At 43.5% G+C, this 27650-nt stretch overlaps 1 long non-coding RNA gene across 2 annotated transcripts; it reads left to right on the forward strand.

The window, feature by feature from the left end:
• Positions 1-1032: 1032 nt before the first annotated feature.
• On the forward strand, positions 1033-26130 carry LOC127000455 (uncharacterized). Of its 2 annotated transcripts, none has more exons than XR_007754053.1 (3): positions 1033-1110; positions 9379-9959; positions 26063-26130. It is a non-coding gene; the product is annotated as an uncharacterized LOC127000455 (long non-coding RNA). The 2 variants fall into 2 exon arrangements; XR_007754052.1 differs by lacking the exon at positions 1033-1110 and adding an exon at positions 7854-7978.
• Positions 26131-27650: the final 1520 nt, after the last annotated feature.

Below are 27650 nucleotides of genomic sequence, written 5' to 3' on the forward strand. Positions count from 1 at the left end.
AAAAAATAAAAGGAGGGTTAGAAGACAATATTAGCTCGTATTAAAGTATGTAGAATAAGAGGCGGAGGAGGAGGAGAAGGTAACATTGCTGTTCCTCTTTTTTTCTATTTATTAACTTATTTTTTCTTCCTCAACATTAAAACCATTACTAACATTTCTTCTTCCTCTAAATTATTTTTTATCATTCATTCTTTTATCCTCCTCCTCCTCTTCCTGCCTTCTTATCATCCTTCCTTCTTCCTTCTCTTCCTTTTCCTAAGCCTCTTGCCTTTTTTATCATCTTCCGCCTCATTTTATCCTCCTCCTCCTCCTTCTCGTTCTGTTATCCCTCTGGTCACGAAAAAAAGAACTATCACCCGAGTGTTCCACTGCACATTTACACCAGACGAGCGGCATTCGCTTAACTTTTTATATTCGTTCCCAGGGCAGTTTTTTTTTTCTCTTTTCCTCTTTTTTGTTGTCCGCAGCGTAGGGATATGTATTGTACAGTCGACGATAGAGAGTAGTGTCACGGTTTTTCAGAATGTTTAGCCATGTGGCGGTATCTGGCAACTATACCACGGTGGCGCATTCAATGGCGATGTTAGTGACGCGTATCAGTGTGTACAGTGTGTGTGTGAGACCGTTAAATTATAATAGTGTTTAATATTATATAATATTATAATATAATGTAGTTAGAAATATAACAGATTACATGAATTCAATTTAGAAATGCGATAATGAATGTCTTCTACATGATGACGAGGTAAAACATCACGATCAATCTGAAACACTTTTTCTTATTAAACTTTGAAAATATCGTGTGCAATGCTGTCCTTCACAGAGGCAGGAAGTGACTAATGCTCCTTACCATCAAACAGCAAATATGCTTGAGGGTCTGTTTAACTCGTAGCCTTAATTCCCGTCTCTATAAAGCCTCAAAGACAATTCAGGAGATCATTAAAAATCTAAAATCATTTCTCCGTGAAGATTTTTTTTTTTTTTTACAACAAAGGAGGCAGATCAAGGGCACAGAAAAAAAAACCAATAATAAAAAAAGCCCGCTAATCGCTGCTCCCATAAAAGAACCAGAAGAGGTGGCCAAAAGCAAGGTCAAATTCGGGAGGAGAGGTGTCCTGATACCCTCCTCTTGAAAGAGTTCAAGTCGTAGGCAGGAGGAAATACAGATGAAGAAAGATTGTTCCAAAGTTTACCAGTGTGAGGGATGAAAGAGTGAAGATGCTGGTTAACTTTTGCATGAGGGGTTTGGACAGTATAGGGATGAGCATGAGTAGAAAGTCGTGTGCAGCGGGGCCGTGGGAGGGGGGGAGGCATGCAGTTAGCAAGTTCAGAAGAGCAGTCAGCGTGGAAATATGAATAGAAGATAGAAAGAGAGGCAACATCGCGGCGGAATTTAAGAGGTAGAAGACTATCAGTAGGAGGAGGAGAGCTGATGAGACGAAGAGCCTTAGCCTCCACTCTGTCCAGAAGAGCTGTGTGGGTGGGGCCCCCCCACACGTGAGATGCATACTCCATACGAGGGCGGACAAGGCCCCTGTATATGGATAGAAACTGCGCGGGGGAGAAGAACTGGCGGAGACGATACAGAACGCCCAACCTCGAGGAAGCTGATTTAGCGAGAGAGGAGATATGAAGTTTCCAGTTGAGATTTTCAGTTAAGGATAGACCCAGGATGTTTAGTGTTGAAGAAAGTGACAGCTGAGTGTTGTCGAAGAATAGGGGATAGGTGTTTGGAAGATTGTGTCGAGAGTTTGATAGGTGGAGAAATTGAGTTTTTGAGGCATTGAATACCACAAGGTTCCTTTTACCCCAATCGGAAATGATAGCAAGGTCTGAGGTTAAGCGTTCTGCAGCCTCCAGTCTGGAGTCGTGTACTTCCTGTTGTGATGGTCTTCTATTGAAAGAAGTTGAATAATGCAGAGTGGAGTCGTCGGCGTATGAGTGGACAGGACAGTTTGTTATGGAAAGAAGATCATTGATGAATAACAGGAAGAGAGTGGGTGATAGGACAGAGCCCTGTGGAACGCCACTGTTGATAGGTTTAGGGGAAGAGCAGTGACCGTCTACCACCGCAGAGATATAACGGCCAGAAAGGAAACTGGAGATAGAGGAACAGAGAGAGGGATAGAATCCGAAAGAGGGCAGTTTAGAAAGCAAAGACTGGTGCCAGACTCTATCGAAGGCTTTCGATATGTCTAGCGCAACAGAGAAAGTTTCATCGAAACCGCTAAGAGAGGATGACCAGGAGTCAGTTAAGAGAGCAAGAAGATCGCAAGTAGAACGCTCCTTGCGGAATCCATACTGGCGATCAGAAAGAAGATTAGAAAGGGAAAGGTACTTTTGAATCTTCCGGTTAAGGATTGATTCAAAAGCTTTAGATAGACATGAAAGTAAAGCTATTGGGCGGTAGTGGAGCGGTCACCCTTCTTGGGCACAGGCTGTACAAAGGCATACTTCCAGCAGGAAGGAAAGATAGATGTTGATAGGCAGAGCCGAAAGAGTTTGATCAGGCAGGGTGTCAGCACAGAAGCACAGTTTTTAAGGACAATAGGAGGCACTTCATCAGGTCCATAAGCTTTCTGAGAGTTGAGGCCAGAGAGGGCATAGAAAACATCATTAGGAAGAATCTTAATAACAGGCATAAAGGAGTCAGAGGTGGGATGAGTAGGAGGAATATGCCCAGAATCGTCCAAAGTGGAGTTCTTACAGAAAGTTTGAGCGAAGACTTCAGCCTTAGAGACAGATGAGACGGCAGTGCTGCCGTCAGGGTTAAGGAGTGGAGAGAAAGAGGAAGAAGTGAAATTGGAGGAGATATTTTTGGCTAGATGCTAGAAGTCACGGGAAGAATTAGAAGAAGCAAGGTGATGACATGATATCTAAGTATAAATACGTGTGTGTGTGTGTGTGTGTGTGTGTGTGTGTGTGTGTGTGTGTGTGTGTGTGTGCGCGCTCGTCCCTGACTAGCTGACCCCTTGGCTTGTCGCTGATGGACATGTCTCCCGTCCTCACCCAGCCTCTCTCTCTCTCTCTCTCTCTCTCTCTCTCTCTCTCTCTCTCTCTCTCTCTCTCTCTCTCTCTCTCTCTCTCTCTCTCCTATTTTTTGAGGTATACGTTTCCACAGCCACTGACGTGACAGCTCAACTGGAGTGCGTGCAGACATAAGGGCTTTAATAGAATACCGCTGCTCCAGCGTCGTTTCACCTCTGCGCTCCATGGCCGCGCCGTCAAAGCCCGCGGTCGACGACGTCATCATGTGAACGTTTATATCCTATTATTATGTATGAAAATTTTAATAAAGAACAAGATCTCGGCTGTCAGGGATTTTTTTTTTTTTTTTAGTTAAAAGGCATAACAATCTCCCCTAATGATTGCAGTACGTATATTTTTAAATGTATCATAGTTTGATAAACAACTTAGAATTGCTCTTGACTAAATTTGACCGAAACTAAAAGCTCGTGTAGCGACAGAGCCTAAAGAAAAAATATTTATTAAGCGTTAGCGACGGGCACTTTTGATAAATATCTATCTTAAAATTATGTAGAGTGCACCTGTGCCCACCGATCACCACAATAGTAGGATTTAAATAGGATATAATAATATTCATGTCGCGTGGAGGGGTTGCCAGATGTCGTTTTCTGAACGAAACTTACTGGACAGTGTGACACTACTCTCTATAGCCGACTGAACCTTTACTGCATCGTTTTTTTTTTCTGCTTTACGTGAGGTGGTATAGAATAGATTCTACCCTCATTTGTTTTTTTCTATTGCCTTTTTTTACCAAATGAATGGTTATTGTTCCCACATTTATTCTTACCTATTTGCATTTCAATTTATAATTATTTTAAACGGTATAATATTTTTTTTTAATTCTCAATTATTTTCTGTTTATTTTCACTTTCTTATTTTAACTCTTACTTCCTCATCTACCATTTTTAATTTCGCCTTGTATTATTTTATTTACGCTAAGCAGAACTACATAAGCTTCATTCTCATATATATTTTGCTTTGTACACTTATATATGTTTTATTATCAGGTAACCAAATTAGAGTGGTTCCTCATTCAACCCTTTTATATCCCGAGAAAGATAATCCAATAAAAAACGATAAAGCCGGAAATTGTATTACAAAAAAAGCCGAAAATTGTAATCACAAAAAAATGGAAGAGGCCGTAAACTGCAATTCAAAATAATCGAAAAAAGCCGGAAATTATAATAAAAAAAAACTTCTGAAGGCAGGAAAAAAATACTGAAAAAATGAGTCAAGGCGTGGCTCTGTGAACCTTCCCTGCCCCCCTCCTCCCTACTACCCACTGGTGCCGAGGGGAATGGGGCTTTGCTAATGTAATAAAATATAATGTAGCAATTTTCCAAACGCTGAAATGAGGGAGATAAAAAAAAAGGTAGGATAAAAGGTCTAATTTTGTATTTTGAGCCACCATTATTTTTGTTTGCATTGTCTTTCTTATATTTTTTTCGGTATTTTTTCATTAGAGTTGCTTCCTTTCTATTTTGACCTATGCACATTCTTTATGTTTCATTATTATCCTTTTTCGATGTTTTAATTGTATGCCTTTTTCCATTCTTTTCATCGGATGAATCTAATTACTGAATCCAAATTACAGCTTTTTCTACCTCGATTTATATATTTTTTTTCTGCTGTGCTTTTTTATCGATTTTTTTTTTTTTTATTCTTCCTTCATTCCACATTTTCTATTTCAGCTGAACATATTTTTTTTTTAATCAGAATACACTTGTCGAATTATATTTAGAACTTTACCATTTCGCCTTACTGTAATCTAACCTTTTATTAGGTGTAGCAACTAAGTATTTTGGGCATAACTACTGTTCACTTATTACACTTTTTTTCCGAATTCAGATATATGTCTTCTTGATATTCATATGAAGGATCTATTTTTGGAGTCCTAATAAGACTTTTCTACTTCACCTTCAGTTTTGTTTCTGTTATATATTTCAAAGGATGAATATGCAACGTGTTCTCATTCCACCATTTCGATTTCCCCAGTGAATATTTTTTTTGCCTGACGAATATATCCATTTTAAATTAATTCCACTCTCTCGTTCCTACTCCAAACTTATTTCCTTACTTTTTAAAGCACAAGATAAATACGGCCACTACAACAACTCCTTTCTTTCCAATGCAATACTCTCTTTTTTGCTTAACAATCAAGGACTACACATTGCTACTGATTGGATCTCTATTTTTTCTACGTTTCCCTTTATTCCAACTTTTAAGAGGAAAAATGTGTATTGGAACACGTCTCAGCGAGAAAAAAATACCTTACAAACTTTTACTTCTAATTATATATTACGCAGACCTGTTACGTTTTTCACCTGTTATTTACTTACTTTAGCCTAATACTCGTTACTTTTTTTCAACGTTGAACCATGAGAGCATGTAAACTATTTTCGTTTGTTCATACATTTTTCTAATTACTCTTCATGAAACAGCAACAAACATTTTTTTTATTTCCTCTTTTTTGCCATCATCCAGTTTACACACACTCACCTGTTCTCGTTTATCTCAATTACGGAACAAAAAAGTGTGTGTGTGTGTGTGTGTGTGTGTGTGTGTGTGTGTGTGTGTGTGTGTGTGTGTGTGTGTGTGTGTGTGTGTGTGCGGGCGTTTCAGTTATATGATTTTTCGTCTTGAATGCCGTTAACTGCTTCCTAGAATTTCTCTCTCTCTCTCTCTCTCTCTCTCTCTCTCTCTCTCTCTCTCTCTCTCTCTCTTAATGTGCAGGCGTTGTTGTTGCAAGTGGCCGTAGAATTAAATCAGTATTTTTCTTCACGACCAACTAGTGACTGACTGATAGATTATTGTTTGGTAAGAAAAGGTGTGATACAAACGGTGTGGTGCGAGCCCTTTCTAGCATTCCTTCCCCTTTGTTTGGACTGTTGGCTGTTTAATCGTATTTCGTTTATTCATTATATTCCGTCATGTGATAGCACAAAAGTTAATTAAATACCCTAATTATAACTAACAACCATCTTCTAGGAGGGTTACTTAATATAATGTGCAAGGCAACAAGAGTGAGGAATCTCTTGCAGTGTCACGAGCAGAATGATCAGCAGAAGGTTTCTCAGCAAGGTTTTTCAACGATCGTTCCAATGGCTACAAGACGAGGAGATATTTACGGGGGAGAGTTGACTGTGTGATGAGCACAAAACTCTACGGAGACATCAATGCAGATTTATATTATTCAACAGCCCCTTTGATGGACAATACGAACGCCAACAACAGCAACAAGGATATCATCAACTACTACTACTACTACTACTATTACCACTACTACTACTACTACTACTACTACTACTACTACTACTACTACTACTACTATTACTACTACTGTGGGTCAGCACGTGCCATATCTGACGTTCATACACTTTGTTTAAGTCGCTCGCTCAATGAAGTAATAACACTGCGTCCATCAGGTGTCGTAATAATAGCCCGTGTTTATGGGTGTTTTTTCCTTTGCTGAACCTAATAAAGATTCCTCATACATTACTACATCAATTTTTATAAGCAGGGCGAGTAACGAGCACGCTTCTCATTCTCCGTGTCCGAACTTTTCTTCTCTCCCTCACAGCCACTCATGCATGCATCCTTGTTTCCCTGTTAGAAATGTCATATATTATCCCTCAGTTTTTGAATAGTAACAAAATGTGCTTACTTGCCTATCAAACAAACCATGCGAGGAACGAAAGCTGAAAGCTGAGGTAAATAAATAAGTGACTGTTTTGAGTAACCCTGGAACATAAATGCACGGCGCAGGGCTCACGTGATCCGCCATCAGTAAGCTAGAGGCAACGGCCCCGCTTCCAGGCGCGCCGCTCTGCGGGAGGACGCGCCGTGTTCTTAAAATTATTCAAATTTTCGCTTACAACAGGAAGTACACGACTCCAGACTGGAGGCTGCAGAACGCTTAACCTCAGACCTTGCTGTCATTTCCGATTGGGGCAGAAGGAACCTTGTGTCCTTCAATGCCTCAAAAACTCAATTTCTCCACCTATCAACTCGACACAATCTTCCAAACACCTATCCCCTATTCTTCGACAACACTCAGCTGTCACCTTCTTCAACACTAAACATCCTCGGTCTATCCTTAACTCAAAATCTCAACTGGAAACTTCATATCTCCTCTCTCGCTAAATCAGCTTCCTCGAGGTTGGGCGTTCTGTATCGTCTCCGCCAGTTCTTCTTCCCCGCGCAGTTGCTATCCATATACATGGGCCTTGTCCGCCCTCGTATAGAGTATGCATCTCACGTGTGTTGATGGTTGTGTGGCAACGGCGGAAGTGGGTTGTGTTTTTAGGTGAGGGAACAGTTGCACCATCGCTGAAGTAGCAGTCCGAGGAGACTGTAATTTGAATCCCGCGTGTTCCGCCTCCTCGTCAGGAGGGAACGATTGTGTTTTCACACGACGTATACATCTGGCGCCCTGGCAGTGGTGGTCAGGCTTTTCATGATTTGCTGGACTGATCTTCGCACTCAGGAGACTCCGTCAGTCACACAAGCTATCGTGTCACATGCAAGTACATGCTTCTGTATGAGTTGTCTCAGCTCAGGTCTTATACAAGATTGACATTTATGGTTGGCAACGTTGGACTCAGTATCAATTGTACAACTTACATGGATGTAAATAACCAGTAAAATAAATAAGTTATGACGCGTATGCGTAAGAAAACAGATCTGACGTGTTTATTTATTCATTTACATATCATGGCATGTGAACGAATTATTAGAATATAACCAGAACGAAGCATTTCATCCTTTAAAGCGGAGTCTTTTGGACATGACTTCATAACCAGATATTAGATGTCATGCGATTTTTTTTTTTTTTACAACAAAGGAGGCAGCTCAAGGGCACAAAAAAAATAATAAAAAAGCCCGCTAATCGCTGCTCCCATAAAAGAATCAGAAGAGGTGGCCAAAAGCAAGGTCAAATTCGGGAGGAGAGGTGTCCTGATACCCTCCTCTTGAAAGAGTTCAAGTCGTAGGCAGGAGGAAATACAGATGAAGGAAGATTGTTCCAGAGTTTACCAGCGTGAGGGATGAAAGAGTGAAGATGCTGGTTAACTCTTGCATTAGGGGTTTGGACAGTATAGGGATGAACATGAGTAGAAAGTCGTGTGCAGCGGGGCCGCGGGAGGGGGGGGGAGGCATGCAGTTAGCAAGTTCAGAAGAGCAGTCAGCGTGGAAATATCGATAGAAGATAGAAAGAGAGGCAACTTCGCGGCGGAATTTAAGAGGTAGAAGACTATCAGTAGGATGAGGAGAGCTGATGAGACGAAGAGCCTTAGACTGCACTCTGTCCAGAAGAGCTGTGTGGGTAAAGAGAGCACAATGGCGCAATAAACACACGCGAAGATGTTCCGCCCCGGACACAGCTCGACAATTTGTTTCCAGCCTTCTGCTGACGCCGCGACACATTTACATCACTTTGGATTTTTTTCTCGAGGTCTCTGACTCAAACTTTCGAGTGCCATACTTTACAAAGCCATTTCAGCACAAATTCGGAAGAAATACGTGTGGCCGCTGGACGCACGCACGCACACGAAATTATGAATTTGCATGATTGCGCACCGCGCGCTTCGCTCGTTCAGCAATATTCTTTATTTCTCCTTCATCGTCACCTCTTCCCATCTACTATTCTCCTCTTCCTCCTCCTCCTCCTCCTTCTCCTTCTCATCCTCCTACATCTCTTTCCATAACCCTCACTGTCCTCCTCTCCCTCGCCATTTTCCTCGTTTTCCTTCCCCTGTTCATCTCCTTATCCTGTCTTTCTCCTTTACTTTCCTTCCTCTTTCATTTCCTCCGCCTCTCCCTCTTCCCATTCTATATCGGCCCTGTCCTATCACCCGTGCTGCTTCCGTCTTCAATACCCACGCCTTCCCTCACCCTCGGGATCCCGTCTGGGCGCAAGAAATAATTTTACAACCAATATATTGCTCCTATTCCGCCTTTCATTTTCTCGCGCCCTCATTTTTTGCTTGGCGGCATTAGTACATTGAAATAGCCGCTGAAAGCTCAAGAGAAGAAAAGTTGACGGTTCGATAACGTGCAAAGTGAAGGGTTTCAAAAGAAAGATATTTTAGCTTAGGGAAAGAGGGATGTCCCGGAGGAAGGGGGGAGGGGGGAGGGGGGTGCACGTATTTCGTAAGGGGTTACGTAATAAATAGGGAGGCTTAGGTATCTCCCTTTCCTTCTTGCTGCTTTTTTTTTTTTTTTTTTACAGCAAAGGAGACAGCTCAAGGGCACAAAAAAGTAAACATTAATAAAAAAAAAAGCCCGCTACTCGCTGCTCCTAAAAAGAATCCAAAGAGGTGGCCGAAAGATAAGTCAGTTTCGGGAGGAGAGGTGTCCTGATACCCTCCTCTTGAAAGAGTTCAAGTCGTAGGCAGGAGGAAATACAGATGAAGGAAGATTGTTCCAGAGTTTACCAGCGTGAGGGATGAAAGAGTGAAGATGCTGGTTAACTCTTGCATAAGGGGTTTGGACAGTATAGGGATGAGCATGAGTAGAAAGTCGAGTGCAGCGGGGCCGCGGGAGGGGGGGAGGCATGCAGTTAGCAAGTTCAGAAGAGCAGTCAGCGTGGAAATATCGATAGAAGATAGAAAGAGAGGCAACATTGCGGCGGAATTTAAGAGGTAGAAGACTATCAGTATGAGGAGGAGAGCTGATGAGACGAAGAGCCTTTGCCTCCACTCTGTCCAGAAGAGCTGTGTGAGTGGAGCCCCCCCACACATGAGATGCATACTCCATACGAGGGCGGACAAGGCCCCTGTATATGGACAGCAACTGTGCAGGGGAGAAGAACTGGCGGAGACGGTACAGAACGCCCAGCCTCGAGGAAGCTGATTTAGTAAGAGATGAGATATGAAGTTTCCAGTTGAGATTTTGAGTTAAGGATAGACCGAGGATGTTTAGTGTTGAGGAAGGTGATAGCTGGGTGTTGTCAAAGAATAGGGATAGTTGTTTGGAAGATTGTGTCGAGTGGATAGGTGGAAACTGTGTTTTGAGGCGTTGAAGGACACCAGGTTCTTCTTGCCCCAATCGGAAATAATAGTAAGGTCTGAGGCTAAGCGTTCTGCAGCCTCCAGCCTTGAGTCGTTAAGTTCCTGAAGGGTGGGTCTTCTATTAAAAGAAGTTGAATAATGCAGAGTGGAATCATCGGCGTAGGAATGGATAGGACAGTTCGTTTTGGAAAGAAGATCATCAATGAACAACAGAAAAGAGGGAGATAGGACAGAACCTGTGGGACACCACTGTTAATAGATTTAGGAAGAACAGTGACCGTCTACCACGGCAGAAATAGAACGGTCAGAAAGGAAACTGGAGATAAAGGTACAGAGAGAAGGATAGAAACCGTAGGAGGGTAGTTTAGAAAGCAAAGATTTGTGCCAGACCCTATCAAAAGCTTTTGATATGTCCAGCGCAATAGCAAAAGTTTCACCGAAACGGCTAAGAGAGGATGACCAAGAGTCAGTTAAGAAGGTTAGAGATCACCAGTAGAACGCCCTTGCGGAACCCATACTGGCGATCAGATAGAAGGTCAGAAGTGGAAAGGTGCTTTTGAATCTTACGGTTAAGGATTGATTCAAAAGCTTTAGATAGACAAGAAAGTAAAGCAATAGGACGGTAGTTTGAGGGATTGGAGCGGTCACCCTTCTTAGGTACAGGCTGTGTGAAGGCATACTTCCAGCAAGAAGGAAAGGTAGATGTTGACAGGCAGAGGCGAAAGAGTTTGACCAGGCAGGGTGACAGCACGGAGGCACAGTTTTAAGGACAATAGGAGGCACTCCATCAGGTCCATAAGCCTTCTGAGGATTGAGGCCAGAGAGGCATAGAAAACATCATTTTGAAGAATCTTTATAACAGGCATAAAGGAGTCAGAGGGGATGAGTAGGAGGAATATGCCCAGAATCGTCCAGAGTGGAGTTTTTAGAAAAAGTTTGAGAGAAGAGTTCAGCCTTAGAGATAGATGAGACGGCAGTGTTGCTGTCAGGACTGAGGAGTGGAGGGAAAGATGAAGAAGTGAAGTTGTAGGAGATGTTGTTGGCTAGATGCCAGAAGTCACGGGAAGAGTTAGAGAAAGCAAGGTTTTGACATTTTCTATTAATGAAAGAATTTTTGGTTAGTCGGAGAATAGATTTGGCACGATTTCGGGCAGAAATGTAAAGTTCATAATTAGCATTAGTTTGAAGGCTCTGGTATCTTTTGTGAGCTACCTCTATCATTGACAGCACGAGAACAAGCGTGATTAAACCAAGGCTTTTTAGCGTGAGGAGTAGAGAAAGAACGTGGAATGTATGCCTCCATTCCAGAGACAATCACCTCTGTGATGCGCTGAGCACACAGAGGGTCTCTATCCTGGAAGCAATAATCATTCCACGGGAATGGAGTACATCCTCAGGTCGTCCCACCGAGCTGAAGCAAATGCCAGAAGCATCGCCTCTTCGGTGGGTCCAGAGGATGTACAGGAGCGATAGGACAGGATGCAGAAATAAGATTGTGATCGGAGGAGCCCAACGGAGAGAACAGTTTGACAGAATAAGCAGAAGGGTTTGAGGTAAGGAAGAGGTCTAGAATGTTGGGCCGATCTCCAAGACGGTCAGGAATACGTAGGGTGCTGGACCAACTGCTCTAGGTCGTTGAGGATAGCAAAGTTGTAGGCTTGTTCACCAGGATGGTCAGTGAAAGAGGATGAAAGCCAAAGCTGGTGGGAACATTGAAATCTCCTAGGATGGAGATTTCAGCGAAGGGAGAGTGGGTCAAGATGTGCTCCACTTTAGAATTCAAATAGTCAAAGAATTTTACATAGTTGGTAGAGTTAGGTGAGAGATAAACAGCACAGATGTATTTAGTAATAGAATGACAGTGAAGTCGTAACCAGATGGTGGAAAATTCAGAAGAGTCAAGGTCGTGGCACGAGAGCAGTGATGTCGTTGCGCACGTAGGCGCAACATCCAGCTTTGGATTGAAATTTAGGATAGAGATAGTAGGAGGGAACAGAGTAGAGATTGCTGTCAGTAGCCTCAGAAACCTGTGTTTCGGTAAGGAAGAGAAGGTGAGGTTTAGAGGAGGAGAGATGATGTTCCACAGAATGAAAATTAGAGCGAAGACCGCGAATGTTGCAGAAATTGAGAAGAAAGAGGTTCGAGGAGTTATCAAGACACCTCTCGGGTCGGCAGCCAGAAGGGGAGTCCTCCCTGGGGAAATTTGTGGTCCCCCCCCCAGGCGGGGACTCCGAGGCATTGCTTAATTGAGCCATTTTGAATTTTGAATTTTGGAAAAAGGTGTATATGTTATGTGAATGTAGTGTGGTGTGGATAAAGAGAGGATCTGTCTTTAGAGAGCATGCTGAACTACTCTCCGGTGTTGGTGAGACAATAGGGAAACGGTTAGTGAGGACATGGGAAGGGTCTTTGGAGGGCTTCAGCTCCCTTCTCACCTCCCATATATACCTCACCGGGAGTGGCTTGCGCCCGTTCGGTAGGTGTCTTCCCTTTTTCTTTCCTTTCCCTCTCTTCTTTCCTTCGTTTCACCGTCTCCTCACCTATTTCACACAATTCTCCATTGCTTTCCACTCCTTCAGTTTCCTTTTCCTTCCCTCCCATTCCCTTCCCTTCTCTTTCTTTCCCTGCCATCCCCTTCCCTTCTTTTCATATCCACTCCGTCCCCTCCCCTCCCATCCCCTTCCCCCCTTCCCTTCTCCCGGGGGTCACTCTGTACCTGCTGCTCACATCTCTGCCCTGCTTAAAGGGATATTGATAATGGATGGCCGGAAGGGAGAAGAGGAGGAGGAGAAGGAGGAGGAGGAGGAGGCGGAGGAGGAATAAAATGAAACTGCTAGTGGAAAGACGGGTTGTAAAACGAAGTAGTGAAGTATGTATGTATGTATGTATGTAAGCATGATGAGAGCCAAATAATCTATACAAATAAAATACATAAACGCACTGGGATGTCTTCCGGGAAAATAACACATACATAATACGACAGGGAAAGGTGCTGAGGAAAAAGTAAGCAGGTATATTGAGATACGAGATATAAATGGGGAGGCGAGATAGGTAGGTGGGTAGGTAGGGAAGACATGATATTGAGGGTAGGTAGAAAGGAAGGCCGGCAGGAAGGGAGGTTGGCAGAAGAGACTGAAAGAAGGTAAGAAGGAAGGTATAAAGTTAAACAGGTAGGTAGGTAGGTAGGTAGGTAGGTAGAAAGGAAGGAGGGAAAGATGGCAGAATAGACTGAAGGTAGGTATAAAGTTTAACAGGTAGGTAAGTAGGTACGAAGGTGGGTATAAAGTTTAACAGGTAGGAAGGTAGGTAGGCTAGTAGACAGGTAGTAGAAAAGTTTTAAAAAGTTGGTAGGAGAAAAAAGGAGAAAGAGGAGAGAGGAGGAAGTAGTAAGGCTGGAAGAAAGGTGGACAAGTAATAAGGTGGGTAGGTAAGTAAAAAGGTATAGAGGTAAGTAGGTTAGGGTTGCCATATATGAACTATCAAAATTCCGGACACCTTCACTAACACCTGATTATGGTCCTGATATGATACTAGAAAACATGTAAATTAATTAAAGGAAACTTAACTTATTTACCTTTGCATATGGCTGATAATCTTGAATTCCTCATATGTGACTGTAAGTCAGTAATGCCTTTAGGTGCCAGTGAGACAAATGTTCCTGGTTTACACACCAAACACTCTGCTTCCCACTCATCCCTGCCTTTTTTGAAGCACGGGAGTTTGTTCTGCATCTCTGCAGTGAATTTACACTTTCGTTTGGGCATCTCGACAAGAACAAGTAATAGTTGTAATGACGAGGTCACAAGGCCGCAAACAGTAATCCAAACTGACCCCTATCAGAGCTGGTGAAAGACTGGGGCGCAAGCGCGACGTCAAGTGAGGCGGTGTTGGGAAGGCTGCGAGCACCGTCTTCATACAGGACCCGTACACGTCAGAGTCTTGACCGCAACCAAACCAAAGCAGCTGCCACTCGGACTCGGTGACCCGCCCCCCCCCCCCTCTCTCTCTCTCTCTCTCTCTCTCTCCCATCATTTCAACACAAGGAAATCTAATAAATGTTATTTTTTAACATTTAGTAATGATAGAAGGTGAAATTCCGGACATTTGTGGGATTTTAAAAAATCCCCCCGGACGCAGATTTCGTTATCTGATTTCCGGATGTGTCCGGGTAAATCCGGACGTATGGCAACCCTAAAGTAGGTATATAGTAAGATAAGTAGATATAGAAGTAAGTAGGTAGTTAAGAAGGTAGGTAGGTTAGTAGATAGACGGGTAGGTATATAGATATGTAAGTAGTCAGTAGGTAGGCAATTAGGTTGGTAAATAGGTAGGGGAGTAGGCAGGTGAGACGAAGGGTGGGCATACATAATGGCCAGCAGGGAAAGGTTTCAACTACAACTTTTCGGTTTCGTAAATATGCTTTGGACAAGACATATGAGAAGGCCGACCAATCCGTAGCCTTTCCTTCTGTGCTCTCTCTCTCTCTCTCTCTCTCTCTCTCTCTCTCTCTCTCTCTCTCTCTACCCCCCTTTCCACGAGTACCTCCTTCACGTTCTCGCTTCATGTTCCGTCTCGTTCATTTACTGTTTTTCCGAATCAGTCTGATTGTCAATTACAGCGCTCGAGAAAAAGTGTTTCCAGCTTCTTCCCTTTTTAATCTTCCTCTTATTTCTCATCTCTCGAATTAACTGTAGTAATCTCCTACATACTTCTCTTTTACTTCTTCTCTTCCTTCTTTCATACGCTTTACGTTCCTCCTCCTTTTCCTTCATACATACATACATACATACAAACATATATACATTCATACATACACACACACATACCTATATACATACAGCCAGACAACTAGACAGACAGCCAGACAAACAACCTAAGGTAACACACGCCTAATGAAGCACCTGTCTATTACGCTGGAGGTCAATATTAAACAACCTGCTAATGATGAGCTGACCTGTCCGCGTCACCTGAGCTCAGCGCGGGCGGAAGTTACGTAAGGGAATGGCTAGAGAAGGGGGGCGGGGAGAGAAGAGGGAGAAGGGGAGCAGGGGAGGGAGGTGATGAAGGGATATGAGGCAGGGTAAAGTGTAAGGGGGAGGGGAAGAGGTAGAGGGTTGGGAGAGGTAAGGGGAGGGGGAAAGGTGGGAAGGGGGCACGGGGAGGGGAGGAAGGAGTGAGGGGATATGAGGAAGGATAAAGTAATGGGGGAAAATGAGGAGGAACGGGAGTGAGTTGAGAGGGAGGTGAAAAGGGGAGGTAATAAAGGGGAGGCATGACGATGTAAGGGAGCCAGGGGAGGGGAAGGTGGAAAAGGGAGGTAACTAAAAGAAGAAGTGAAGGAAATGAGTGGAGGAAAAGGAGGTGAAGGGAGATAATGAAGGGAAAGAGTGCTGATGAAAGAGTGTGAGTGGAAGAAATGAAAAAGTGAAGGAGAGAGAGAATGGAAATTGACAGTATAAGGAATAATAGTGAAGGTGAAGGAAGGCGGAAGGCGAGGATAAAAGACGATGATGTTGATGAGGGTAAGGAGGGAGTGAAAAAAGGAGAAGTGATGATGATTATGAGGAGGAGGAGGAGAAATGATATAATAATGTGAAGAAAGGGGTGATAAGGGGAGGGAAGAGGTGAGAAAATGATGAAAGAAGATGTAATATGGAGGAGAAAGGGTGCCTACTGAGGAAGGAGCAGGGGAAATGAAGACTCAAGAAGAGGAGGAGCGAGCATGGTAGAGGGGATGAGGAGAAAAGGGGAGGGAGAGATAAAATAAGAAAGAGAAGAGAACAAAGAATGGTCATGAAAGGATTGATGAGAAGAGTGAGAGAGAAAGGGTAGAAGGGAGAAATAATGAAGAAAGGGTAGAGGAGGATGAAAAGATGCAGAATAAGAAGAGGGCAGGGAGATGGAGAGAGCGTGAAGGAGAGATGGATTGTAGAGGCAGGAAGAGACATCATGACCAAAAAGCCAAAAGGGAGAGAAAAGAAGAAGGGTGATAAAAGGAAGAATGAAGGAGTGATGGGTTAGGAGAGAGAGAGAGAGAGAGAGAGAGAGAGAGAGAGAGAGAGAGAGAGAGAGAGAGAGAGAGAGAGAGAGAGAGAGAGAGAGAGAGAGAGTAACGTAAGCGGAGGCATTGAGAGGTGAAAAAGGGTGGGGATGAAGGGGGGTGAAGGGGTGATTGTGTTAAATGTGTAATGGTAATGATAATGAGAATGACGAGGTTAATGAGGTACTAATGAGGTTACTGAGGATGAAAAGGTGGTGGTGGGATAATGAGGTGATGGGAGTGGTGGTGATGGGATAATGAGGTGATGGGAGTGGTGATGAGGGGGAGAGATGAAAATGGAGGTGACTTGACAGTGGGTGATGATAATACGGTTTTGTTGATGTTGATAATGAGGGTGATGATTCTGATGATGATGTTACTGAAAGGATAAGGAGGGAATGAGAATGGGGGTGACTTGACAGTGGGTGATGATAATACGGTTTTGGTGATGTTGATAATGAGGGTGATGATTCTGATGATGATGTTACTGAAAGGATAAGGAGGGAATGAGAATGGGGGTGACTTGGTGATGAAGATGGTGATGACGTGATATTGAGGTTATGAGGGTGATGATGAAAGGATGACAATGGACAATGGTGATGTGAAGGCTTATGTAGAGAGACAATATGAACGGAGGTGACTGTTGGTGATGGTTGTGGTGTTGAGGTGGTGATGAGTTAATAATGGAAGAGTGGTGATGAGTGGTGATGAAATGAAGGGCGAGTGTGACGAGCAATTTTATTCTTTCTTTATCTATCAATCTTTAATTTACAGATCTTTTTTTTTCATTCCTCTTTACATATTACATTGTCTTTTGTCATGATTTCATTATTCAAGGAATATCCCGTGGAAAAATACCGCGGGAGTCTCCGCCATTTTGATTGAGAGAGCGAGAAGTAGTCACAGATTAGGCGGGCAAACCAGGCAGGCGGGAAACAGGACCTTATTTAAATCATTTCGTTATTACTGCCAAAGCTGAGCTATGTGTGGGATGCATGACCCACTCATACCTAGTGCATGTGTTAGGTTATTAATAAATAACAATCCATAGCCGTAGGGCGTTTAGTGTAAGTGATACACAGAAAACGAGATGTCAGTATGGCGAGAGCTGGCATCTTGACCGCGGCCGGGACGCGGAGCACTGTGGGTCCCGCCGCCATCTTTCAACCATCTCCCACCCAGACTTCACCGCGAGAAGACGTTCCTCACCAGCCTCCCGTGCCACGTGTCTATCGTGGTGGTTTACCTGCATTTGTAGTATCCACAAGTCCTGAGTGACGGTGTACTACAGGTGAGGGTAGACGTGGGAGGTAAGGAGGGCACGGTGTGTTGTAGAGAGGAAGAGAGAGGACTGAAGAAGGACTCCAGGGCTCCAGACCAGGAGGCAGGTAAGGTGTGGCTTGGCTTCTCCCACTTACAGTTAAGTACTCTATTGCCTAGGATGTTTTAAGATAGATAGCTAGGTTGCTGTGTGCCTGGGATTAATTAATTATTCTTAATTTCCAGCGAGTTTCTTTGTTGCTTAAATAAACTTATGAGCGGTTCATCTGGTCTTTGCTTAACCTATGAGAGATGTGACTGGTCAGAATTAAATATAATAAGTGACTAGGAAGGGCCGTGAGTCTGATAACTCAATTTTCAGATATTTATTTTATATTTTTATTGCTGAAAATTTACGGGATTTTGGGAAGTCCAGACCTTTCAAGAATCCCACATAAAATGGTGCCCGAACAGTAAACTGACCTCACACTCCATAGGAAAGTATTGGCTGTTAGGCTCGAAGTATTTATCTCGCAAGATGTCTATATCACAGTGGAAAATGGAAGCGGAAGAGTTAGGGTACAATGCTAAAGAAGCCAGAGAGTACATAATCAAAGAGCAAGAGAAAGCGAGAGAAAGAGAAAAGGATCAATACCAGCTAGAATTACGGAAACTAGAAGCTGAGAGAGAGCGAGAGAAGGAGGCCCATGCAGTAAAAACGGCCGAGCTAGCGGCAAATAATGGGAATGGTAATAACTCTCAGAATAAAAAAGTAGTTTCTCCAAAGCTAAAGCTTAATCATTTCAAAGAAGGGGACAAGATAGAAATATTTATGGCGCGATTTGAGGAAGCCACTAACCTAATGCAGTATGATGAGGTCACCAAGCGTGTGCAATTTCGTGAGTCTTTTTGAAGGTAAAGCTTTGGAGGTGATTCATAGATTGGATGATAACTCTCGTGAGTATAAAGATATGAATGAGGCATTATTGGCGGCTAATGGAATGTCTGTTGATGATTTGAAGAATCAGTTTTCCTCTGCCTCCATAAATGACGATGAGACAGCAATTCAATTTGCTGCTCGCCTCAAGGGGTACTTAGATCAATGGCTCAAGAAAGACGGTGCTGAGGAGACAGTTGAAGGTGTGAAGGACCTAATATTGCGTGCGCAGTACGTAAAATCCTGCCCAGATGAATTAGTCACGAGGCTCAAAATAGACAAGGTGAGAAAATTGGAAGTTATGAAGGAAATGGCTAATTCCTATTTTGAGGCCTGCGGTAGGACGAAAAGGCCTGTAGTTACAAGCAATAGCATGCCGAGTGAAGTCCCTAGAAAGATTGGTTCAGGCGTCGCCACCCCCCATGGTGCGATCAGCCCCCCATGGCCTTCAGCCAAAAGTAACCAACATTATGCACCGCGTCCGAAGACTGGAAGTTATGGGTCGCGACCGTATCAGGGTAATAAGTGGCACAAAAATGCTGCAGTAAGACAAGAAAGTGCTACGCAGCATGGTAATTATGGTAGAAATCAGGGTTCGCCACCACCTGTGCCTTCCGTGAACGGCCAGTCTCGCGATGAGGCGCAGAATCCATGACTAGTGGCCAGCGCAGCCACTAATCAGTACGATGATCGGTTGAATTTGAGTAAAGGTTGGGTAGGAGACCGAGAGGTTACGGTGATGCGGGATAGTGGTTCTACCATTTGTACACTGAGGCACAGCTTAGCTAGGAGCCATGAATTCACAGGCAAACGTAGAAAAATATGGCTGTTGAATAGCGCGCCAGTGATAGCTCCTGAAGTCAAGATAAATGTCAAGTCACCCTATTACACAGGCTGGATCATGGCGGTGACACTCGAAACACCGCTCTATGATTTAGTGATCGGCAACGTTCCCGGAGCTACTAACGGGGTAGGTAAAAATGCCGTCACTCAAACACCTAACGCGGTGTTGGAGCCAGAGGATTTTGGAGAAAGTGAAAGGGTACAAGGAGAAGGTGAGCCTCAGATTGGTGCAGCAGTAGTGACCCGAGCAGCTGCTAAGCGTAGGAGTACTGTTAGGCCTCTCATGGTTACATCTCTTGGAGATCTAACTAACAGCGAGGACGTAAGGAAAGAGGTGGATAGAGACGACACCCTGCACGGCGTACGGAAACGTTTGCAGGAAAACAGTGTCATTCAGCTGAACGACAACCGCGCCAGTTTTATCAAGCAGCGTGGCTTGATATATAGGCAGATTATCTCTCCCTCGGGTGAAAGGAAATTGCAGTTAGTTATGCCTGCGAGATACAGAGGGGCTGTTCTCAAGTTAGGTCACAGAACTACTCTAGGCGGTCACATGGGAAGAACCAAGACACTCGCTCGCGTACAAGCACATTTTTACCGGCCAGGGATAGGCCAGGAGGTAGCTAGATTCGTGAGGTCGTGCGATGTGTGTCAAAAGACTATAGATAGGGGTAGGGTAAGGCCTGCTCCCTTACAGCCACTGCCCATTATTGACTCCCCCTTTGAAATAGTAGCGGTAGATTTGGTGGGCCGATCGAGCTCCAAGCCAGCGATGGCTCCCGATATATTCTTACGCTTGTAGATTTTGCCACGCGTTGGGCAGAAGCTGTGTCGCTGAAGAATATTGAAACGCAAACTGTGCCTGAAGCTCTCATGACTATATTTTACCGAGTAGGTATACCCAGACAAATATTGAGTGATCGAGGTATTCAGTTCACCTCAGGGATGATGGACGAAGTACTCCGTCTGCTAGCGTGCAAAGGGTTACATACCACGCCCTACCATCCCATGGGGAATGGACTGTGTGAACGTCTTAACGGCACACTTAAGAAAATGCTTAAACGCATGGCTGCCGAAAAACCCAAGGAATGGCCTAGGTACCTGGCTCCTTTGTTGTTTGCGTACAGAGAAGCGCCACAGAGCTCCATCAGGTTCTCCCCGTTTCAGCTAATGTATGGTAGGTCGGTTAGAGGTCCGCTTCAGTTACTGAGAGAGCTGTGGGATGACAATGTACCGGACCCAGAGGTCAAGACCACATACCAGTACGTGTTAGATTTAGGTGACAGGTTGAGAGAGACCTGTAGCATTGCTAAGGAGGAGTTACTCAAAGCAAAACAAGTACAGAAAAGTTACTACGACAGGAAGGCAAAGTTGCGTAAGCTCAGTGTAGAAGAACAGTGCCTAGTTTTGCTTCCCACAACGAGCAACAAGCTGTTAGCTCAGTGGAAGGGACCTTACGAGGTTCACGAGAAGGTTAATGACCTTAATTATATTCTCCTGGTTGGCGGACACCCAAAACGGTTCCATATCAACATGTTGAACCAATACTACCGGCCAGATGCAGCCGCAGGTTGCTTGCGAGAAAGTGAGTATGATGAAGAGAAGGTGAGGTGTCTAGAGTTAGTTAAAGCTCACTATTCTCAACCTCAGACCGTAGATGTGGGAGCGGCAGTAGTAATACAGGATGATGCGGACGGCGAGGCTCCTCTCACTGTATCTTCTAGACAGACATTGTCAGTGCATGACGTGACGTTGGGAGAAAAGTCAGCCCCAGAGGAGAGGGAACAATTAGCATCGTTGCTAGAGGGTTATGCAGAAGTTTTTTCGGACAAACCTAAGATTGCTCGGGTACCAGAGTATCGAATCGAGTTGACGAGCAAGGAGCCTGTCAGACAAAGGCCTTACCGGATTCCTTTACGACTGATAGACGCCGTGAAAAGCGAAATCAGTGAAATGGAGGCCGCGGGTATCACAGAGAGATCAAATACTACTGCAGCCCCATGGTAGTCGTAAGGAAGAAAGGAGGAATTAGGATTTGCGGCGATTATCGAAAACTAAACGCAGTGACGCGCGTAGACGCTGAGCCAAGGTCTTTTCCGCAAGCCATATTTGCTACTCTGGCTGTACATATTACATTGTCTTTATTTCAGTTTTCAGCCTTTTTTTATTCACATATTTATCGAGAAGCTGGAAAGTTTATTAGTTCACATTTATGTTTGTTTAAATACATGTTTTTACATTTATTTACGTATTCGGATAACTTTATATATTAACAAATAAAAAGAACAATAACACGGTACGCATAAAAAACTTTCGTCTGATAGTCAAAAAAATATGAAAAAAATATTTCAATGCTTATTACTGTACATTTTCCATTTTTTCTACATTTATACATTCCACGTACACACTCTGAACGTGACTGTATAACGAGGGCTTCTTTACATACATACATGAATACGCACACATACACGTACATAGGCATAAACGCACATACATAATATTATTCTTGCCTGCTCCACGCGCCGGGACTTGTTCATTACTCTAACAACAGCAGCAGCTTTTAAGTCTCTGTGAACCTAAGGTATCGAGCGCATATTCACAACACCAGGAAAATAATTATAAAGGAATAGGTGAGAATATTCCTTTTTTTTACTCATCCCGCCCTCGCCTCTTTCTCTCTTTCCTATCCTTCTCTTTCTCGATTTTTTCTCCCTTTCAATCCTCTCCCTCCCTCTCTGCATTCCTCCTTTTCCATCATGACCTCCTCCTCTCCTTTCACACCTTCCCTTCCCTCCCTCTCTCCCTTCTCATTCTTTCGTTCCTTCTCCCTTCTCCTCCCTCCCCCTTGCTCTCTCTCTCTCTCTCTCTCGCTTAAATTTCCTTACTTTAATATCTCCCAGGTCACGTTTTATGCTTGCCGGAAACACACACACACACACACACACACACACACCGAGGCTGCTGTGTGATATTAGTGTGAGTGGAGGAGGAGGAGGAGGAGGAAAAGGGAGGGAATGTGGGAGGTTGAGATGCTACGGAAGAGAAGATAAGGAAAAGAAGGTAAGAGGAGGAAGGAGAGATAGGAGTAAATAAAGTAGCGAAGAGGGAGAAGGCAAATGAAGAGAACAATTTTTTTTAAATCTCCCATGAATGTACTTTAGAATTAGAAACATCATCATTGTCATCATCACTATCACTAACACTACTATTATTACTACTACAATCATCACATACACCACTATTACTACTGGCATCAACACCATCATCATCATCATCATCATCACCATCACTGTCATCATCCTCTTCATAATAACCATCACAGTGAGTCATTCCTATCGGTCATTATCGTGCTTCAGAATATTAAAACACCCGTCAAATCAGAATCAGAACAATCCATATATTTTCCATCATGAACCAATATTGTAATGATGAATGGCGCCCCTCGTGTGTGTGTGTGTGTGTGTGTGTGTGTGCGCGCGTCGTAAACAATAGAGTGGGAACGTCCGGAAAAGAAGACAGACAAACAAATGCACGCTGTTTACCACCTTCCTCTCCTCCTCCTTCTCCTCCTACTCCTCCTCCTCCCCCCCTCCTCCTCCTCCTCCTTTCCTCCATTTAGCTAAACTTTCCTTGTCTCTTGCATCTCTTTATCTAGTTTTGTTTTGATATTTATTTTCATCTCTCTCTCTCTCTCTCTCTCTCTCTCTCTCTCTCTCTCTCTCTCTCTCTCTCTCTCTCTCTCTCTCTCATCCTCACATTTGTCTCTGTGTTTGTCCTGTTCGTTACTTGTTTTCACGAGACAGTTTCCGCTCATCAGCATATTCCGTTTAGCATTTTTTATCGAGGATTGTTTAAGATTTTTTTTCCTTTTCGCTTTTTTTAACATCGTGCAGCGGATATGCTTCAAGCTTTTCCTGTTTTTTTTTTTTTTGTCATTCAGGGACACAACCTTTTAAATAATACACTTTGTGCATACACTTTAATTTTTCTATTCAGCGTTAATCTCAATAAACGGTACTTAACAATTTTCAGGAGATACAACTCCATAGTCTGTTTACTTTTCACTTATGCTTCAAATCATCAAAACAGTTTGTCTTCTATTAAAGTACTGAACATTAAACGCCATTCTCAGTTCAACATAAATCACGGTACACAACTTCAACACTCTTCATCTAATACAACTCTTATATAGTTCATTTACACCTAAACATCACACCGTAAATTAAGTTTGTCTTACAGTAAATCAGTGAATATGAAACCCTATTACCAGTTAAACTTAAGTCTCGATAAACAATGTTAGCTCAACTCCTTATATACTTATCATCCTAACTTTTCGCATATACTTCACATCATCTAAACTGTTAGCCTTCCATGACATCACTGAACATTATAAATCCCGTTATCCGTACAACCTTCCTCCTCATTTTCGCACATAGGTATACTTCAGATCATCTATACAATTTACCGTCCACATAAATCAAACATTAAAAACCCTATTAGCCGTTCAACCATCCTCCCTATATACTCACTTAACTAATTATACCGATCACTTTTCACATATACTTCAAATCATCTAGACAGTTTGCCCTGCACTTAAACAATTAGCATTACAAACCCCACTAGCCGCCCAGCCTCCCCCGCTCCCCACACTCCCGAAAAGAACAAAGGCCTGGCTTTTCCTCTCGAGGGTAATGACGATTAGGAGGAAGGATTCTATAGTTGATTACTAAGAATAAATATGGATACTCTCTCTCTCTCTCTCTCTCTCTCTCTCTCTCTCTCTCTCTCTCTCTCGGCATCTTCTTACCTCCGATTATAAATGTTTTCCCCTTATTTCTGTCTTTTTTTTCCTCCTTTACGATTATCTTACTCTGCTATCGCCTGGTTCTCTTTTTCCTTCTTCGCCTGTACTTACTCCTCCTCCTCCTCCTCCTCCTTAATATGAGGATAACCTTGGCTCTCATCTCATACCCTTCCTTCCTCCCTCCTTTCCTATTTTCCTCTCGTCCTTACCTTAATACTTCAGCAGGGCGGTCGTTCAATTGGCTTTTGACTGGGTTAGTTTCTTCTCTACCCGAGTCATACGCCATTGGAACGACCTCCCTGCTGAAGTAGTAAGTGCAGAATCCATCAACTCCTTCAAAAATCGCATCGACCGTCACTTCGTGACAACAGAAGTAAACTGAAAATATGCACCGACATGCCTTGAAATGTTCTGCAGGCACCAAGCAACTGTCATGCAGATCACGGCTCTACCGCTGGCAACCTCGTAATGAGCCAATAGGCTTTCTGTTGCCTGTCATTCCATGTTTCCATGTTTCCCTGCCTCCCTCCCTCCTTCCCTCCCTTGACTTCACAATGGCTTTGGAGAAATATTGCTGTAGTAATTTTGTGGGGAAAGACCGACCCACAAAACGGTCATGACACACACACACACACACACACACACATATGATTAAAGCCAGTGTGTGTGTGTGTGTGTGTGTGTGTGTGTGTGTGTGTGTGTGTGTGTGTTATGACCGTTTTGTGGGCCGGTGTTTCCTCACAAAATTACTACAGCAATATTTATTTACCTTCCTTGGAAGAGTGATTAATAGTTAGACTTTCAACAATCCTCAAAATTCTATACTTGATACATTTTACTTCACCATTACTACTACTACTACTACTACTACTACTACTACTACTACTACTACTACTACTACTACTACTACTACTGCTGCTGCTGCTGCTGCTGCTGCTGCTACTACTACTACTACCTCCCGTCCTTGCTAACGCCTAGGTAATGTGGATTTTGGGCTCATTCATGAAGGGGAAAATTGAAAGAGAGAGAGAGAGAGAGAGAGAGAGAGAGAGAGAGAGAGAGAGAGAGAGAGAGAGAGAGAGAGAGAGAGAGAGAGAGAGAGAGAGAGAGAGAGAGAGAGAGAGAGAGAGAGACTTATCTAATATTTTATCTTTTTCTTATTCCAGGTAAGAGAACGTCAATAAGGGACAGCAGTAAGTGGAAATTATTTGTAATAATACCTCTACTACTACTACTACTACTACTACTACTACTACCTACTACCACTACTACTACTACTACTACTACTACTACTTTTGTTATAATTATTAACGCCACAAAATAAATTATGTGTTCGTTGCTGTTTTCTTTGTGTTTGTTAGCAAGATTACAACAATAGAAGAAAAAAAACAGAGCGAACGTTTTTTGTCCTTCGCTTTTTTTTTTTTTTCTTTTTTTTACAGCTAAGGAGACAGCTCAAGGGCACAAAGAAAAAAAAAAGAAAAAAAGGCCCGCTACTCACTGCTCCCGAACAGAGGTTAAAGGAGTGTCCAAAATCTGAGGTTAATTTCGGGAGGAGAGGTGTCCTGATACCCTCCTCTTGAAAGAGTTCAAGTCGTAGGCAGGAGGAAATACAGATGAAGGAAGATTGTTCCAGAGTTTACCAGCGTGAGGGATGAAAGAGTGAAGATGCTGGTTAACTCTTGCATAAGGGGTTTGGACAGTATAGGGATGAGCATGAGTAGAAAGTCGAGTGCAGCGGGGCCGCGGGAGAGGGGGAGGCATGCAGTTAGCAAGTTCAGAAGAGCAGTCAGCGTGGAAATATCGATAGAAGATAGAAAGAGAGGCAACATTGCGGCGGAATTTAAGAGGTAGAAGACTATCAGTATGAGGAGGAGAGCTGATGAGACGAAGAGCCTTAGCCTCCACTCTGTCCAGAAGAGCTGTGTGAGTGGAGCCCCCCCACACATGAGATGCATACTCCATACGAGGGCGGACAAGGCCCCTGTATATGGACAGCAACTGTGCAGGGGAGAAGAACTGGCGGAGACGGTACAGAACGCCCAGCCTCGAGGAAGCTGATTTAGTAAGAGATGAGATATGAAGTTTCCAGTTAAGATTTTGAGTTAAGGATAGACTGAGGATGTTTAGTGTTGAGGAAGGTGATAGCTGGGTGTTGTCAAAGAATAGGGGATAGTTGTTTGGAAGATTGTATCGAGTGGATAGGTGGATAAACTGTGTTTTGAGGCGTTGAAGGACACCAGGTTCTTCTTGCCCCAATCGGAAATAATAGTAAGGTCTGAGGCTAAGCGTTCTGCAGCCTCCAGCCTTGAGTCGTTAAGTTCCTGAAGGGTGGGTCTTCTATTAAAAGAAGTTGAATAATGCAGAGTGGAATCATCGGCGTAGGAATGGATAGGACAGTTCGTTTTGGAAAGAAGATCATCAATGAACAACAGAAAAAGAGTGGGAGATAGGACAGAACCCTGTGGGACACCACTGTTAATAGATTTAGGGGAAGAACAGTGACCGTCTACCACGGCAGAAATAGAACGGTCAGAAAGGAAACTGGAGATAAAGGTACAGAGAAGGATAGAAACCGTAGGAGGGTAGTTTAGAAAGCAAAGATTTGTGCCAGACCCTATCAAAAGCTTTTGATATGTCCAGCGCAATAGCAAAAGTTTCACCGAAACGGCTAAGAGAGGATGACCAAGAGTCAGTTAAGAAGGCTAGGAGATCACCAGTAGAACGCCCCTTGCGGAACCCATACTGGCGATCAGATAGAAGGTCAGAAGTGGAAAGGTGCTTTTGAATCTTCCGGTTAAGGATTGATTCAAAAGCTTTAGATAGACAAGAAAGTAAAGCAATAGGACGGTAGTTTGAGGATTGGAGCGGTCACCCTTCTTAAGTACAGACTGCATGAAGGCATACTTCCAGCAAGAAGGAAAGGTAGGTGTTGACAGGCAGAGGCGAAAGAGTTTGACCAGGCAGGGTGACAGCACGGAGGCACAGTTTTAAGGACAATAGGAGGCACTCCATCAGGTCCATAAGTTTTCTGAGGATTGAGGCCAGAGAGGGCATAGAAAACATCATTTTGAAAAATCTTTATAACAGACATAAAGGAGTCAGAGGGGATGAGTAGGAGGAATATGCCCAGTATCGTCCAGAGTTTAGTTTTTAGATAATGTTTTAGAGAAGAGTTCAGCCTTAGAGATAGATGAGACGGCAGTGTTGCCGTCAGGACTGAGGAGTGGAGTGAAAGATGAAGAAGTGAAGTTTGAGGAGATGTTTTTGGCTAGATTCCAGAAGTCACGGGAAGAGTTAGAGAAAGCAAGGATTTGACATATTCTATTAATGAAAGAATTTTGGTTAGTCGGAGAATAGATTTGGCACGATTTCGGGCAGAAATGTAAAGTTCATGATTAGCATTAGTTTGAAGGCTCTGGTACCTTTTGTGAGCTACCTCTCTATCATTGACAGCACGAGAACAAGCATGATTAAACCAAGGCTTTTTAGCGTGAGGAGTAGAGAAAGAACGAGGAATGTATGCCTCCATTCCAGAGACAATCACCTCTGTGATGCGCTGAGCACACACAGAGGGTCTCTATCCTGGAAGCAATAATCATTCCACGGGAAATCGGAAAAGTACATCTCAGGTCGTCCCACCGAGCTGAAGCAAAATGAAGCATCGCCTCTTCGGTGGGTCCAGAGGGTGTACAGGAGCGATAGGACAGGATGCAGAAATAAGATTGT

The sequence above is a fragment of the Eriocheir sinensis genome, chromosome 18 (assembly GCF_024679095.1).
Source record: "Eriocheir sinensis breed Jianghai 21 chromosome 18, ASM2467909v1, whole genome shotgun sequence".
Lineage (NCBI taxonomy): Eukaryota > Metazoa > Arthropoda > Malacostraca > Decapoda > Varunidae > Eriocheir > Eriocheir sinensis.